Source organism: Temnothorax nylanderi, unplaced genomic scaffold, assembly GCF_030848795.1.
Source record: "Temnothorax nylanderi isolate EJ_2023f unplaced genomic scaffold, tnyl_v1.0 TNYL_tig0121_pilon, whole genome shotgun sequence".
Taxonomy (NCBI): Eukaryota; Metazoa; Arthropoda; class Insecta; order Hymenoptera; family Formicidae; genus Temnothorax; species Temnothorax nylanderi.
Window position 1 is genome coordinate 173,633 of NW_027249183.1, and position 18,158 is coordinate 191,790.

At 39.1% G+C, this 18,158-nt stretch overlaps 1 protein-coding gene across 1 annotated transcript in view; it reads left to right on the top strand.

The window, feature by feature from the left end:
* Positions 1–2,851: 2,851 nt before the first annotated feature.
* The window catches only part of LOC139776497 (uncharacterized), a 46,412-nt gene continuing 31,105 nt past the window's right edge, over positions 2,852–18,158 (top strand). Inside the window, exon 1 of the mRNA XM_071713187.1 lies at positions 2,852–3,926. The gene's annotated coding sequence lies outside the window, so the exon portion shown is untranslated. The remainder of the gene's footprint in view (positions 3,927–18,158) is intronic.

Genomic DNA, 18,158 nt, shown 5'->3' on the forward strand with positions numbered 1-18,158 from the left:
CTCATCCTTTTTTTCGCCAAAAACAAAAATTGTGCTGCAATAAATTAATAATATAATTTTCTTGCAATATACAGGGTGTTTCCTAAGTAAGTACAAAAAATTGAGGGGGATATTCCGTGGCTTATCTTAGGAAGAATAGGTTCTATAAACATATGCCTTAAACTGCTTCGTTTTCAAAATACAAAATTACCCATACACACGCCCGTGATAGATCTAAAAATATTTCATTAGTCCTGGAAAATGGTTTTTAATACCACATGTACGCATATCAAATTTGAATAAAATATCTTTAAACGTTTTCCAAGTTTTCAAAATTTTCACATTATTTTCACAACTTTAACATCTTGTATTTTGAAAACAAAGCAATTTTCTTCCTAAAATAAGCCACGGAATATTCCCTTCAATTTTTTGTACTTACTTAGGGAAAATACCTTGTATAATAAAAATTCCTAAATAATCAATTGCATCATCTTTGAGTGTGTTATCGGCAATGGTTTTACTAATATTCAATTCTGCTGCCGATTCTACAGTTTCGCATCGAAATTTTAAATTAGATATTCTCGCATTGCTAGAATCTCCGTGGGAAGAAAACACCGCGAATCATGCGAGTTCGAATAAATTCCGCTAAGAAACCGGGCATAAATTGTTGCCGGTCGATCGATTACTTATGCGCATTGCGCTTATGTTATTCTTTTTGCGCGTCTCCACGATCGCGATGTACAAACAAACCTTTCTCGCGTGTACCGAATTCGCGAGATATATCAATACAAATCGGTGGTTGTCAGTTTTATAGATAATACCTCGTCTTGGATTACTAAATATATTAATAAATCATAACAGATTCCGATAAATCGTATCAAAAAGAAAAGATTGAAACGTCTACGAAAAGAATTAAGATAAAAATTTGAATAAAATTGCAAATTGGAATTTTATGCCAATATTGTATTATACGTATAAAAATCGTTTCGGAAAACTAAAGTTTTTTCATAATTGTATATTAATTTGAACATAATTCCCGATAATCCCGAACTTTGGGAAAGATATTTTATAAATAAACCTTTTGAAAAAATTACAATTGTGCAGTTGTAATATTTTTTATTTTAATTATCAAATTTTTATTTTTATTTAGCCTAGACATTTCTTTTAATGTTTATATTTAAAATTATATATTATCGTCTGTAAGAATAAAAATAAAAAGATTAGAGAGAAAGTATTAAAAAAAATTAAAAAATTAATACAAACAACTTGTACAAAATACCGGGTAGTATGTTATTAGTGATACCATTACTACTACTAGCACTATTTTTGCTGCGCTCTCTATTAATCAATTATCTTTCCCGGGCAAGCATTCGCGATGATTGATAATCCTAGTTCTTCCTTCTTCTCGATGAACTCGATGAACATGTCTTAACCCCTCGTCTAAGTCTCCGGCGGCAGTAGGTCGAAGCGCCTAGACTTAGGCCGAAAAGCCACGTCCTTGAAGTTGCATCGGCGGCGAGTCGGTTTCCCCGCATTGCGCGCGCGCAACTCGACGGGCCCCGTGTCCGTGGGGCCCGATGGAGTCCCGGGCCTCGTGTTAGTGACACGTGCAGCGCGCGGAGAACCGCCGGTTGGAGAACCTTTGTGCACGTTGACGGAGAGGAGGGCGTCGCGCGGTGGCGCACGAAGAAGGGAGGGTGGCGAACGCGGGCCCCGGGAGGAAAGGGGTTCCCAAGTACCGCTATACCTGGAGTCGCCCGAGGCGGAATACATACCTACCTACCTACCTAGTACGTGTCCCCTCTCACTCTCTCACTTCTGCTGTCTCTCCCTCTTTCTCTTGCCCTCGCGTCCGATCGCTTCCCTCCTCCCACTTCCCACCCTCGGGCCCCATCGAGCCCCTCTCGTCGCTGGGGCCTGCGTGAGCTACACCACTGGAAGTCCACGCCATGATGCACGCCATAGAGCAACAACGGGGACCGATCAGTAGTTTGTTTCACCTCGCCGACGACGCGCGTCGCGACGTCGCCGTCGTCCTCTTTCTCTCTTTTTTCTTTCTCTCTCCCTCTTTCTCTCCTTTGTTATCCTGTCGCGCGCGCACGCAGTCTCGCCGAAAGAGTTTATTCGTCCTGTTGGCTCTTGGTCCTCAAAGCTAGGTCTTCAAAGAGGTTTCAAGATCTTCCAAACCTTGTGTGATTCAGATTTGCAGTTCAGACTTTTCAAGATAAATTCTTAGAACATTAGATTTTCGGTGGATCTTCTTTTTTTTCGCATTTTCGAGTGATGTTTTCATAACAATAACAGTTGAAAAATGTTCTACAAGTAGCGTGTTTCTCGGTGCTTCAGTGAGGGTCTACTTGGACTTCCATTGTCGACATACTCGACATGACGCTGCGACGATCCCAAACTGACGAGTCGAAGGAATAAAATATTACTTTCTGTTTCCCAAGACATTTTATTTTATTTATTTGCTGTTGAAGTCATTACAATATAATCATCATTTTCCAAAAACCCATAGCGTCGTCGCGACTTCGAACTGACGTACCAAGGAAGCAAAATGGCGCTCCTTCGTGAATCCTCCGAGCATTTTTTCGTACTAATTTAGACGAATTATTTCGCTATCAAAATCGGTCGTCATCGTTGTTGTCGAAGGCAGCGTCGCGACGACTTGAAGTTGGTGGACTAAGGATCACCATACGATCACGGCGGCGAGGTGGAAGAGGACGCCGCGAAAAGAGATCTCCTTCTCCTAGAGTGCTCACTTACCCTACCACTTCCTCCTCCTCCTCCTCATCCTCCTTCTCCTTCACCCCCTCTTCCTCCTCGTCCTGCTCCACCACCTCCATCGCGCTTACAGTCGTTCGGTCGCCGGCGAGCAATACGGTTTACGGCCGCATACGACGGCGTCCACGAAACAGCTGGTACCACTGGTCGCTGGTCGCGTCCGGCGATCGCAGATCCTCAAGAACTTCCTCGGGAGGATCGGTTCTATCTGCACCAGCTCGCGAGAGAATCGAGATAGGAGGGACACGTGGACCTGCACAACGGTGCTAAGGCTCGCCCTCGCGAAATTTCGTGGAACATATTCGCGAACGCGTACGCGTGAGTGAGAGTGATATCCTTTCGGGGTTTCCGGCCTTTCAGAGACACGACGTGGCTCATAAGTCGGTTATCGATATATCGCGTCTCGCGCGAGTGCCGAAGAGAATAGTACGAATAGTGTTGAAGAAAGTCGGAAAGAAATCCGGTTTCATCCCGCGGAAAAAGCCAAGACCTGTTACAGTTAAAGATCCAAGAATCGGGACTCGTTATAATTTAAATATTCAAAAATCGTGATTTTTTTACACACTTCAAAATACAGGATCTACATTCTAAAAACCCAAAAATCAGAATCCGTTATAGCTTAAATATTCAAGACATCAAAGTCTTTATACTTTTAAAGGAATCAAGAAGAGATCAGTTACATCCTCAAAAATTCCAGGAAGGTCTTAGTCTACAGAATCAAGATTGGATGGATCACAGTCGAAGAATATAAAGAAGGCTTATACATCTCATAGTTTTAGATAATACTCTTGCATTCTGTATCAACCGCGGGACATACTGCGTCTTGAGGACTCGAGTATCAGTCGTCTACTAGTTCCCAAGGAAGACAGAATCGATAAAGTCGCATGGCCACCACATCGATACACCTGCGTGGATACCTGTGCGAAGAGCGTCGAGCCGGGACGACGCCTCGCGTCGTCCAGGATGCGTTCGTGCATCACACGACCCTCGATCAGTAAATGACCTTTTCTGGAGCACCTGCACGTATGACAAACCGCGCCGTAAGCCGTTCGGAGGAATTTTCGGAGCGCCCAGCGTGAATCTTCGATCCTGGAGGACTCAACCGATTTGGTCTTCGAAGGGCTAACCTGGCAGAGATCCCCTCGTCTCTTCTATTCCCAGAGGTTAGTCACTCGCTTCGTTCCGGTATCGTAGACACGCGTGTGGGCAGTAGAGTGTGGGTACGCGCTCTCGGTGCAACGATTGCCCGTGTATACGCGCATACATGTGTGTATGTATGCGTGTGTGCGTGTGTGAGTACGAATACGAGTGTGCGCGAGCCTCGTGCAGGTATATATATTTATCCGCGTTGCGAAAGTGCAACAAGCTGCATTATATGCGGCCAGCGAGGTGTGAACTTTTTCGGTGATCGAGCGTCGTTTTACGCTGCAGTCGATCCGAAAAAAGACCGAATGAGACCCCATTTTCCAAATTAAAGTATCGGTAGGATCGTTGCTCTAAACAAAAACATATACGAAATAACGCGTTTCTCGGGAGTCTCAATCTTATATGCCCATGTAAAACGAGCGTCTTTCGATGATAATAATAAAAATGAATTCACTTCGGAGGAATGAATTCTCGCCGGTGAACATATTGTGCATTTTTTTCGCACAGACACACACACGTTCCCTGTGTTTTCTGAAAGATCGCAGGATTGCGGAATAGCATTCCATCCAAGATGATTGATTCGATCATTAGGGATAACTGTTATTACTATGGTAAATCGTAACTATGAAAGTCGAAGTAAAACGGAATCCCGGGACGGGGATAGAGACGGGCACTACGCGTAATCACGGATAAAGCCGTATAACATCGCTTTGTCGATCGCGGCCGCGGCGCGCGTTCCGGATGCGTGTAATCTTCGTGAAGTTACACGCGGCTTGACGACGACGACGACGAAGGTGTCGTCGGCTCTTTCGCGCGCTGGAAATCTTCGCGATGACGCAGCCAACGTGCGCTCCATCCGCGTCGAGGAAGATTCATCAATCGCGCCGGAGATTATCGCCCACGATGTCCGTTTCGAAAGGAAATTACGCGGCTCAAACTAGGTTCAAAAATACGAAACCCTCGGCATTTTTATTCATCACGGAGAGGAGAGTCAGAGAAGTGACGACACCGCTGTAACGCCGTCGAGAGTTTCGTGACACCCTGTAAGCGCTTATCGTATGCCGGTGATCGCGATTAATGGAAATATTTTCAAGGAAATCGTTACTTAATAACAAGTTCCTTGAAAAGCTAGTGTGATACGTATTCTCGCGCGCTTATTTTCGATGGAAAATTACGATACGATGCAAATGAGCGCGCGGCGTTGCGAAGGAGAAAGTGAGCGATCGCGATTATCGTCAAAATTGCATTTTTTCGTGCGCACATCTCGCTGAGCAAACACGGAAATCATTCTCAACGCGATAATACCAAGCAGAACTCAAGCAGAAATTTATAAACGGCTACGTGGAAATGCACATTGCAAAAGTAAGCTTAAGTATTTAATGTAAAAAATAATTAATTATTAATTAATTTATTTATGCTAGAACATGTTTTGCATAATATTAGTCAATTCGCAATATATATGAATTAAATATTAACACTACATTAATTATTCAGCATTTAAGAAGAAACGTCGATATTACTGCTTCAGTGCAATAAAAAGATAATTATAAATTTAATTAAATTAACCAATAAGGACTAAGGAGGTCCACGTCTGAGCAAATTTCTCTTAACTTTTCGTACGTATCTTTTTACTTTCGTTGGCGTTTCGAGAAATCGGGGTTCTCTCGCTTAAAATTGACCACAATGTATCCGTTCTACGCGATGAATCGCCACTGCGGTGGCGTTGCGGCCTGCGAAACAAATAATTGGTGAAAAATTCCAGCTGTTCATGATACCGCGACCACGCCACGGTATTAATTAACTATAAAATTGCGATAATGGCGAACGTGTCGCGCGTGTTAGACCGTTCCGCGTGTCACCAACAACTAAAAACTGGTCACGCTCATGTATAGAGATTCCGCGTGGATCCAGATATTTGAAAAATCGAGGGCGCAAGAGTGGAAAGGTGTGACACTCCAAAGCGATAATTGGAGGATGGCTTTTGCATGTAAAGGTAGTTTAGAGGGTAGGAAAATTGTGAAAACAATTTTTTTCACAATTTCACATATTTGATACCTGCCAACTTCAATCCACCATGAGTCGTGTGTTAAACTCTTGCAAAAAAGTCAGCCGTTAAAGGGTTAAATTTTCTCTAAAATTTTGTCTCTTTATTATATATTTATTTTATAAGATATTATATTAAATATTTCTCTAAGATTTTGTTAAATTTGTGAAATAAAACTCTTTTAGTTTCCAATGACTCAAACATAATTTAAATTTAAATAGACATATATATATATATATATAAAAGCAAAAAAAATATATATATGTATATATATATATTTGCTTTGCTTTTATATCCCCTCGAACAGAGAATAACTCATTTTGCAAGAGCTCGAATCGAGTTTCTGAAAAAAAAGAATGCCTAATGAGCCGGTCGGAGTCGCCGGATTCGATTCTAAGAGCGATTTTTATGTTGCTTTAGAGGCAATTCTTACGGCAGGACTACAGAAAAAAAAGAGAGAAGATGAGGGGATTCGCCTCTCGTCGTTTGTCGCTCATGGAATTTGGATGAATCTGTTATTTTCGTCCGGGGAAACCGTGCGTGGAATTTTGATCGTTTCGACTCCGGTCTGGCACACCGGGTGAGGAGTGTCCAGAAACAGCGCTTGTTTTTTCGAGAAAACGCGCCGCGGGACAAAAACGCGACTCGCCCCCCTTCTTTATCTACGATACATAAACACGCTGGACATGTAGTCGCCAAATAAAAGTGCGTCTAAAAGCGTCGTTTAACCGCTATTTCTGGCGCCGGCGAAATCCGCGGGCTTACATTCCTCGCTATTTTGATCTTAATTTAGAACCCCATAAACGTGGACTTTGTCACAAACATAAAATCAATCGAGCTAAAGCTAAATTATACAAAGAATTTAATTAATTTATTAAAAGTTAAATAACATTTAAATTAAATTTATATATAAAAAATAAATTTAAATTGTATCAGTCAAATAAACCACTAGCTGCCAAATTCTATAAATATTTTTGAATTTCTGTATTTTAAAACATTCTCTATCCTAGATTTAATTTTTCATATGTTTAAAACAATTTTAATATGCAAATCTTGTAATTTAAGAAATTAATGACATAACGTTTAAAACTTAAATGCAGCTGTGATCTAACGGATTTTTAAAAAATCAAGAAATTGAATGTTAAAATTAAAAAAGTAATAGTTTATAATTTCCTTGATTTTCCAAACAAGTAGATCACAGCGTTTTTGCATTCAATGCAATTAGGGCAATTTCCTCATATTCTGTCTCGAAAATGGTTTATACCAAAATGGTTTTGTGCTCCAACGGTGATTGATTATAATAATAAAAAAAGATAATAACAATAATAATAATTGAGCTTACGGAATATGGCAGGGGCCGCGAAATAGAAAACGGCAGGAAACGCAACGCGAACGGGCCAAAACAAAGGCAAGATCGAGAAGGCAGGCGCGGAGATACGCATCTGCGAGCGTGGGATCGCGTGTACGCCGGCGTTGAAGTCTCCTCCTTCGGCTTCGTCGAAATCGCCGCTTTACGCGAGCGGGGGATATCTGGGACGCGCTGGGTCGCGTCGCGACGCATAATGACACCGACGCTTTTGTAATCCACGTGACTATCGTGCACGACGTGGGCTATACAAAGTATTCTCTCGATTGAGAGAGAGTCACCTTTAGATTATAACGTCATTTTAAAACGCGCGCGTTTTAGATGCATTGTTACATTGTTTCTAAGTCTTCCATCAGAGAAGTAATGGAATTTAGAAAAATTATGTAAAATAAAATTAAATTTCCCTTCCAATCATCACCAGTAGTAGGAATAATTTTTCACTTCTAAGTGAATCAATTTCAGTAAATAGTGAAACTACACTAAAAAACATTTGGTATTTGTGTTGAAATCCACCCGTGTAGAACTTTTTTGCTAAATTTTTTACATACACTTATGTTAATGTAACATATTGTCATTGTGTTATTTTGAATTTCTGCTTTAAGTTAATATTCATCGTTTCTATGTAGAATTAAAATAAGAGTTAAAATAACACAATTTATATGTAAATGCACGAATTCTTGGTGACATATTTTATACGTTAAAATAAACAGATATTTAAGTTATGTTACTTTCCTCTCTACAAAAAGTTTCCATCGACATGTTTTGCTTTTTTATATGTCATACGACATATATTATAAAATAAGATATCGTTTTCTGTTTCCTGTAAGAAAAAGAGAAGAAAGACTAACATTATTCTAATTAAATTTAACATTATAAATATGTTAATTTAACATCAACTTTGCTTCCATATTACAATTTTGTGTTAATTTTTTACATATTACTTGCGTTATTTATTTACATATTTGCCTTCTGTTAAATATAACATAAAAATTAGAATGGATAAATTGATTCATGTAAAATGTGTTAAATTCTACACAAAATTTTTTACTATGTAGAATTAGCAACGTCTGTCAGACGTCGTGACATAAAAGTCATTACTGCAATTAATAATATAGTGATAATAAAATCTTATATCTGAATGATACGTTTAATATTATTTCCTAGTCAATATTTTAATTTTGATAATTTTTTAAGAATAAAACCATATAGATAAAGACTATCAAATATAAGTTCGTGAACACAAAATTAAACGAAATTTATGATACCTGCTAAGACTGAAGATAATAAAATATAAATTATAAAATTAATGGTAATTTATAAATATTATACAAAACATTGTCAATTATCGAATACTATGCACGTTTCATTGAGCAGAATGAGAAAGCAAAGCGAATTATTAATAGTCCTTTTTGCCGGCGATGCCCGGAGGAAGAACACAGTGGAAGGACACAGTGAGGTCATCGCCGTAAAATACGTCGTACAACGAGGAGAGCCCGTTGAATTTCTCTCCTTGACGATCCTAGTCCTCGATGATTGGCCGCACAGAGCAAAAAAATTAATGTTCATAGGATTGCGGCGGATTAAATCAATCGATCAAGCCCCCGTACGTGACATAAAATACTTCTGAACGTTAACTGATTTCGAGCTTGATTTGAATGTTATCGATCACATCGCCGACCTCTCGATAGCGACGTAACGTCACGATCAGCGAGAGATCGAGCCATCGATTTTCGGAGATAGATAGTTCAGTCGTCTCTCATGCTCCGTTATTGGAGATATCAATTTCTTTTGCGTATCAGAAGGAGATGCGATTCTACACGAAAAAAAATAAAAACAAAATTATATAGAGCATTCTCTATATTGTCATATTTTTGTACGGGAAGTATTTTTGGCTGTTCGAAAGAATCGAGTTTGAAATTGAGAAATTAGTGATGCTGTTTTTTTCGGTTGCAGCTTGTATAGTTTTTAATAACAGCGAGTAACTGAAAGATACTTTCGATTATCGATCTCTTAAGAGAACTTGGGATTTTCGGTAAGCGGTCTCGTAAATATGCTCTCGGAATCACGCTCGGCCTCTAAATTATAGAACGAAGTTGTCACTGAATGACTTTCATCAGTTTCTAGACGCTCTTAAAATACACCATGGGCAGCAATGAGTCACCGCTTTCTATCGGAATGTTAATGGCGAATGCACATGTGTGTTCTGGATGGATGGGAGGAAAAAAAATCGATTTCTCACTCTCGTTTCTTCCCGTTACTGCTTGCTTGCTTATTGATATTGCGATACGAGCGCGAGAGGAACGTCCCCGCGAGACAGATTAAGCACGAGATTAATGAAAGAAGCGGAGAGAGAGAGAGAGAGAGAGAGAGAGAGAGAGAGAGAGAGAGAGAGAGAGAGAGGGAAGGAAAAAGAAAAAAAAGAGAAGTCGACTTCGCAAAAACCTTAAACCTCGTAATTACACTTATTTACCTCGTTGCGAAACGCACGGTCGAATTTTAAATCGCAAGCACGTACACGCGCGTAAACAAATTCCTCTCGCGATGACGAAGTCGTTCGCTTAATCGAGGCAAAATCTGCTCCATCCATTTGCTGATGAATTATCGATTTATCATGATAAATAATACTTGATAAATACTTAGCTTCCTCTTCAGAATTAATTTCAATTCCATTCTATAAATTGTATGTTCTATTTGTTCAAGTTGTGTGTACATCGTATTAGATAATTTAACTTGTTACATTATAAATCTTATCAAATTAAATAATGTATTTTAAACTTGTTTTAAACTAAACTTCAGATTCTGCGTTCTAATTCAGGAATTTCCGAGTTTTTCTCAATTTTATTAAATCGTGTAAAATACTAATTTAACCCCTTTTAAAATTTCCTAAGTCCGGATTTTTCTTCAATTTCAATTTCCATTAAATTGTAGGTTAAGCGGCAATCAAGCGCATACTATTTCCAGATATATTAAACATAGATTCTACACGACTCTCTGAATTATGCACCGGGTTGCTGTAATCTACACGTTGCACTTAGCCGCGGGTTTCGCGAAGTCTAATATTTCCCCGCGCGCGCGCGCGCACTCAGCCTGCACGAGTGCAGGACAGGTTCCGATGACGACGGCAGGATACTCTGACATTTGCCAGGTTGATAGTCGAGTGGTTCACCTATAGCGAGGTGCACCTATCCGTTGCGTTATACATGGTGTCCCAGAATCACCGGATGTTCTTTCAATCATAGTTTCTAGGGTAAATTCGACCATCGTTTAACGTACTTGCCTAATTTTTGACTCTGTAACTTTATCTTTGTAACTGTTAATTGAGACTCTATTAAAACGGAGCACATTTGAAATTGACCGCGCGAGAGGAGAATAATCTCGAAATAAATTTCAAATTAATTGTACAAATATAACGTAGAAAGGTGGAATTTTAATGCTGATTATATTATTTATCGGAGAAAAAGAAATAATTAAAAAAAAATCGTGTCATTTTATGAACATGGTTATTCATGAGTTTCTATAAAGAACGATTAAGCAATTCATAAATCCGCGATTGGCACGATGTTTACGTCGAAGAAAGATCGATCCTAAATCGATCAAAAAGTCTGTAATGTGAAAGATCTTCGGTGACTCCTGATACCTACATCTTACTTATTACTCGGTTGAGAGATCAACGAGAGTCTATGTATTTCGCCAGAATTTCGAGTCGGAGGAAGCGGGCTGAAGAAGCAGGCTAAGGCCTCGGGATGGCAGTGGTACGATAATTACCAGCTGGAAAACGCGAGATGATGCATAACACGGAGAATCGCAGGCAGTTAGCCGAGGCGATTGCAGAAGCGAGCTTAGAGCCCGGCGTCGTAGCCGAGGGCAGGTTTGCAACCGCTGCCAGAGAGAAATTTCTACAGAGTTGCTGCGCCGTAGCGGTCGTTTCGACATAGGTGCAGGATCGAGGGGATCTTGCACGCCAACAGGTGCGAATAACGTCGGCACATCTTGATACACGTATTACGAATTTTTTTTCTTAGATTTTCGAATAATTTATAAAAATAAATATACGTATGTAACAAAAAAAATAATGACCTTTGTTCGCTACGAATAAGAACGTAAGAGAGAAAATACGATGCAGACTCACCGCGAAATTCCGATGTCGACGAATGCACTACGGCAAAGGTTCCCTGGAAGAGAGAAAGATGATGAGTGAAAAGTATTCTATCTGATTATGCATAAAACATCGCTATATCAGTGAGAAAATAAAGTATGAAATGTATGAAAAATATATGAAGAAAATTCAATAATGTTTTTCAGATTTTTCAGAATGAGAAGCCATTTTTATGATCTTGTTTCGATCAAATTCGATCGTTTTAAATTTATCTTAAATCACATATCTATATAAATATTATTTTCCGATTTTATTGTAAATGTGTTATGAGATTTCTGGAACTTTGAGTTCTCCTTTTCTTGTCTTTAATAAATTTCACAGCTTTGTGAGGAAATGACTTCATGCCGGTGAACAGACTCCACCATGCCATGAAAAGACTCCTCGGCGTGCACGTGTAATTAAGGGTGTAATTAGAACACCGGATAAGAGCGGTTTAGACCATTACAAAGGCGGACCATTGCGGAGGTTGAAAGGAAAATGCAGCCTCGTCGAGTATACTGACCCAGTATTCTCGAAAAGCTAGTCACCCAGTGTTTCGAAAAATATCAAAGTTTTAAAAATTTGAAACTAAGCAATTCGGAAAGTTGCAACAATTGGAAATTCAAAAATACAAGAAACATTTTTAAATATATAGCAAAATATATTCTGGAATCTTTAAGAAGACTATTGTTAAAAAGTTTTGCATATTCTATGTGTTGTCTCCCGTGAATAGTTTCACGCACAATCAGTAAATATCCAAGAGAACACATTCCTAGGCAAAATAACGCAACGTTCAAGAAGCACGACACGCACAAGAAGTACCGTAGAATTAATTTTTATTTTTTTTTAAACTCCCATTACTCTCGTTACTCCTATTACTCCTATTACTAAACTCTTATATGTATTTTTAAAATTCTTTTACTTGAAATTAAATTTCTTCCGATCCGAGCTAATGTTCTTTCGTATGGCTATACGCGTTGTATAAAATTACACGCCACGTCTGTATGCAACAAATATGTATAGAATCTTTTTGTTCCGCTGCATCTTGAGCTAATAATATCGCACCGCGCGGAATCGAAGACGTGATTATCTACGCAAAAAGACGCGGAACCGCCGCGGAAAGCCCTCGTACTTCGTCTCGGTTGTCAGAGTTAATGCAAAATCGCGAACGTGCCGCGAATACTGCACGTACACGAATACACACGCTGCTGGGTGCAACTTAATGACGATGTCGCCGCGCGTTACTACACGGTGTACTTATTAGCGCGAGGCGCGCTTAGAATTGTGCACATCTTAATTAGCATCGGCGATTAACGAGGTCGTCCGGACGATACCGTTTTGATGATGAGCGACAAAAACCGCGCGGTTTCGACGCTTTCAAGTATCCCCGATCTCGGCCGCAAAGTTTTTCAATTTATTTCACGATAGATTAGCACACGTAACGGTCTAATTTTTTGAAGATATCCCAAGAATCTATATATTTATATTATCATTAAAATAATAATTAAATAATTCTATATGAATCAAATTTGGAGATTTAAAAAATTTCTAAAGTTTAACACTGTCAAATTTGACGGTGTCTATCTAATTTTCATTAGATTATAATTTTTTTACGTTGATAGATTTTTAAGATTTTAAATAAAGACATGAATGTGCTTGGCTTATTTATAGCCGCATTGTAACGCAAATTATGCCACTTAATCGCACGAGCAGTGACGGCAGGAACCGCAAGATCACGAGCCTTATACCGCGTGGCCTTTGAACTCGCATTTCGACAGCGCCGGCAGACAAAAAGCTAAGCTAATGCATAACCAATGGAGCGGAATCGAGACACAACGGAGCCGTGCGATTAACGCGACTGTCGTGACACCGCTGGTTGCAGATGTCGATAGCTTGACTGACGATGTGGTTTCCCCTGTGCCGAATCAGACATGGTTATCATCGCTGATAAACTTGTCCGTCAGGAGCAGATTAAAAAAGAAACTCGTTTTATCGAGCGCGACTTTTTCGTGCGATTAAATGTTTTTTTTTGTCGAGGAAAGAAAACTCAACTTTTCATATAAAAGTATAAAAACAAATGTACAAATAATATACTTTGTATAATATATTTTGTAAAATTGTATTTAGGGAAGATATATGCTTTTTTAATTACTTGATAAACCCAACTATATACAGGGTGTTTCCTAAGTAAGTAAGAAAAATTGAAGGGAATATTCCGTGGCTTATTTTAGGAAGAAAAGGTCCTATAAACATATGCTCTAAACTGCTTCGTTTTCAAAATACAGGAGTCAAAATTGTGAAAAAAATGTGAAAATTTTGAAAATCTAGAAAACGTTTAAAGATATTTTATTCAAATTTGGTATGCGTAGGGGAGACCGGGGCAAACTCGACACCGGGGCAAACTTGACACTAGGCTTTTTGCCAATTTAAATCTATCGTAGAAACTTGCCTTTCTTACTGTAAATGCGTCTTTATGTGCCAGTATTATCAACGGAATTTGGTAACATTCTGAGTTATAGTGTAATTTTTAACGCGACATAAGCGTTTTTGATAGTGAAAAGTAATTTTTCTGATCTCTCGAAAATGTCTACTCTTTCATCGAGCTTTACTCTTGCGAATCTACCGGTAAGTGATTTTGATGGGAAATTCGATGCTTTATACGAATCCGATAATAGTTTTTGCATATTTTCAAAATTTATATATTTTTGGAGTAACAAAAGTAAAAAACGACGTTCGGGGCAAAGTCGACAGGGCAAAGTCGACACGCTGTTTTATTGGCTCCCAATAATAAACGATGCTTGTGATGCAGCTATATGGCCCATGACAAATGTGTGCGCACGTGTAATCGCGAATTTACTTGCATAAATTGTTTTTCAAACATGAGTTTAGATGAAAATAATTGAATGTTCAACAATTTTTGTCCTCATTATTTCCAATGATTGTTTTACTTAATTCCAAATTTTTGTACTTTCTAAATACACGATAAACAAATGTATATTTAGTTTCAGACAATAAAAAATAAGTTCCAGATCAAATTGTGTCGATCAGGCAAAGTGCCGAGTTTACCCCGGCATTTTTCAATTTGAAAATTTGTCTTCGCGTCACTTTTCCTTTCCTGTAGCCCTATTCTGTAACTCTAACGACAGTATCGATATCGTTATATCGTCGTTGCGCAGCTTTTTTTCCATATAGTATACCTGCGCAACGACAACATAACGATACCGACACTGTCGTTAAGAGTTACAGAATAGGGGTACTGGAGGCAAAACTAAGCGACGTACAGCAAAATTTCCTTAAGCAATTTTGTACCTGAAGGAACGCTCTTTAAGGTAGTCGTCTCGTCAGGGCATGTATTAGATAAAGTTTTCGATTTCGGATTTTATATCAAATTATATGATCAGCTTTGCAGTCGATTTTTTCTGTGGCTCCTTACCGACTATTTACTCTAGAAAATCGATCTCGAAAATCACAAATTTTGCATTACTTCATACAGACGGCCAGAAAAAGAAGGCTCTATCACGGTTTCAATCACATATTTTCGCATTTTTCGATTAGATGAAGTGAGAAAAAACATTGCTTTTTGTACATTAGATTTCGAAGAATCCGATGCAACCATAAAATATATAGTTTACCGGAGATTTCGCTGCTAATTTTTTAGTTTATTTGAGTGAAAATGCGGTAATCGAGCAGACATTTTTTGGTCGAGGTTAGGTTGGGAAGACTTGGCAACGCCGCTGGCTAATCACTGTAGTTGCAGGTTATGGGGCTCGTCTTTCTTAGCCGAATTGGATAGTGATTGACACCCCTGTCATACGTTTTGAAACCCTTTCTCAGTAATTGACGTAAAATGCGACGTTGCCAAGTATTTTTCTCACTTGTAACCTTTCTCGACGACTCGCATGATCAGCTGATCAAAACGGAGTTAAATGAGAAAAATCACAGAATTTGGAAAAAGTAACATACTTTGTCACGTATGAAATTTTACACCATAATTCATAAAATTATTTTTCCCTTAGCAAAAATTGCCTGAAATATATTTCTGAACGTGAAAACCTACAAACAGTCACATGACTAGCACGTAGCGAGACGACTACCTTAAATGTGTACCATTAAATTTGCTTGAAAATTTTAATTAATTGTTGAAAATTGCCTTTAAAAAAATTGTGTCGAGTTTGCCCCGGTCTCCTCTACACGTATTAAGAACCATTCTCTAATACCGATAAACATTTTTAGATTGACCAGGGGCGTATGTCTTTGACAACTTGTATTATGAAAACGAAGCAGTTTAGAGTATGTTTAGGACCTTTTCTTCCTAAAATAAATCACGGAAAACACTCTGTATTTTTTGTTGATTTTTTATATTTCAAAAGAAATAAAGACTTTATTCACAGGAAGATTGTCTTGTCACAAACTTTATTTGCCGGAATACTCCCATCTCTCCGTTAGTTTGGTTAATGAAGATTCTCCTGTAATTTGAACGTGAACGATAGAATCCCTGGTGTTTTGACTTTCTCTGAGCGTCTGTCAAGTTTCGTTTCAGTCCCGCGGCGTGCGTCGCCCGAGGGGGGCGATTGATCGGTTGCGCAAATCGGTGTGCTTTCTGGACGTACTTCCGCTCGTCAAAGAAAACGGACTCGGGCTGGCGCGGCCTGACCCAGTTTGCGTGCGGGGCCGAACGGGCCTCACGGCGCGGCAAGGACGCCGCGAAAACGGCGATGTGTTGTTCCTCCGCAACAAACACGAAGCACGGGAGGGTGGAGCGCTTTCGAAACGAACGACGGTAATTATCGGTTATAAAGGTAATACCGGCCGGTCGGCTTGCATCGTTAAGAACAACGCCTGACGCGACGCTGCGTCTCTCGCTCGTACGAACGGGCGCGTGAAAAACAAGAGAAGAAAAGAGAGAACAAGAATTAAATTTAAGATCTCATAATTAATTCGAGTTAATTCGAGATCTTATACAGTGTTCCAGGTCAGGTCAATAAAACTTCAGGGTCTTATAGGAAATTGAGTTTGGAACAAAAAAGTTCCTATAATAAACATAGGTCCGGAAACGCTTCGTTAAAAAGTTATAGCTAATAAAAATAAAAAAATCACGTTTTTTTATGATCTTTAAAAATAACTAGCTCTAATTGTTACACTAAAGCGAACGCTACGAATGTGTAGTGTTTATACAAAGACCATCAAAAGATGGTTTTTTTAAGTTTCTGCTTTTTTTCATTGTTTTGAGCTTATTTTCTTTTGAACGCCTTATCAGAATTAAATAAAATTGATGTATTTAATTTATTTAATTACCTATCAAATTTATTTTGTTACTTTTTTCAAATAAATAAAGGGTTATTTTTAAAAATCATCAAAAAACATTATTTTTCATTATTTATTAGCTATAATTTTTCAAGAATGCGTTTCTTATATATTTACCTTTTTGGTTCCAAATTTAATTTCCTATAAGACCTGAAGTTTTATTGACCTAACCTGAAACACCCTGTATATGTATAAAAAGTAAAATGTTAAATGCATTTTGAGATCTAAGACTCTAATTTAAAACCAGTGCATTAATTAAAAAATTAATGAATTATTTTTACTAAGGTGACAAATTATGATCAAAAAGAATAGTAATCGAGAATTCAAAATTTAAGAGTTACCTAAATGCCTAGATTTAAAGAAGAGAAAGCGTTAAACGCATCTCGAGATCTAATAATCCATTAAGTACAAAACTGCTAAATTTTGCACACCAGATGTGACAAATAACACGATTGAAGATTAAGGAAGCAATAAACAAACGTCAGCCTTAGAAATGCTAGACGTAAGGAAGAGGAAACGCCGCCGTACGCGTCTCGAGATCTAAGAATCTTAAATCGATCTCCAGTCCATTAACTCGCGAATTAATGAGTCTTGCATACACGCGGAACGACAAATTGCATAATTAGGGAGTAAAAAAAACGCGACGAATAATAATCGAATATTCCAGGAAAGTCGGAACCACGTTCGGGCCGAGCGTTCAGAAAACGGATAGTAGTCGATCAAAAAGCGAGCGCGTTATATGCACAGCGTGACAAGCCGAGGTCCGACGACGATTAATGACGCCGGCGTTTCTCGCGGTAGCGCATTTGGATCGCCTCTAACGATCGGTCACTGTAAATAGGTTGAAGGCGTACCCGGGGGCTACTCGACGGCGTCGACATCGAGGTCGCGTTCCAGCGCGTTAAAGTCTCCGCACGAGACGCTCTCTCTCTCTCTCTCTCTCTCTCTCTCTCTCTCTCTCTCTCTCTCTCTCTCTCTCTCTCTCTCTCTCTCTCTCTCTCTCTCTCTCTCTCTCTAGGATTGCTTTTCACAGATACGCGGACGGACAGGACACGCATTTCGTGTTCCTCGCGACGCGAAGAAATTCTCAAGGCGCGCGCGCGCAATTTCTGTCGCTCGATCTAAGCGATCCAAGATCCGGATCGGTGGATCGCTTTAATTTCATTGTGTTGTAAGGCGTACGAAAAAGTAAAAAGAGATTACCGAGAGATACCAAACGTACCGTGGCGAAATAACTGTCCAGTTTCGTCAGCTGCGTCGAGAGCGATTGATCGGTAGATGGAATTTACGGTGGAAACAGTCGCGTAAAGAAAAGAGAGAGCAGAGAAGAGAGAAACACAGGGCAAAAATTGCATTATCTTTCAAGCTTGGGACAATTTAGTTTAATTTACTTAAAAAAT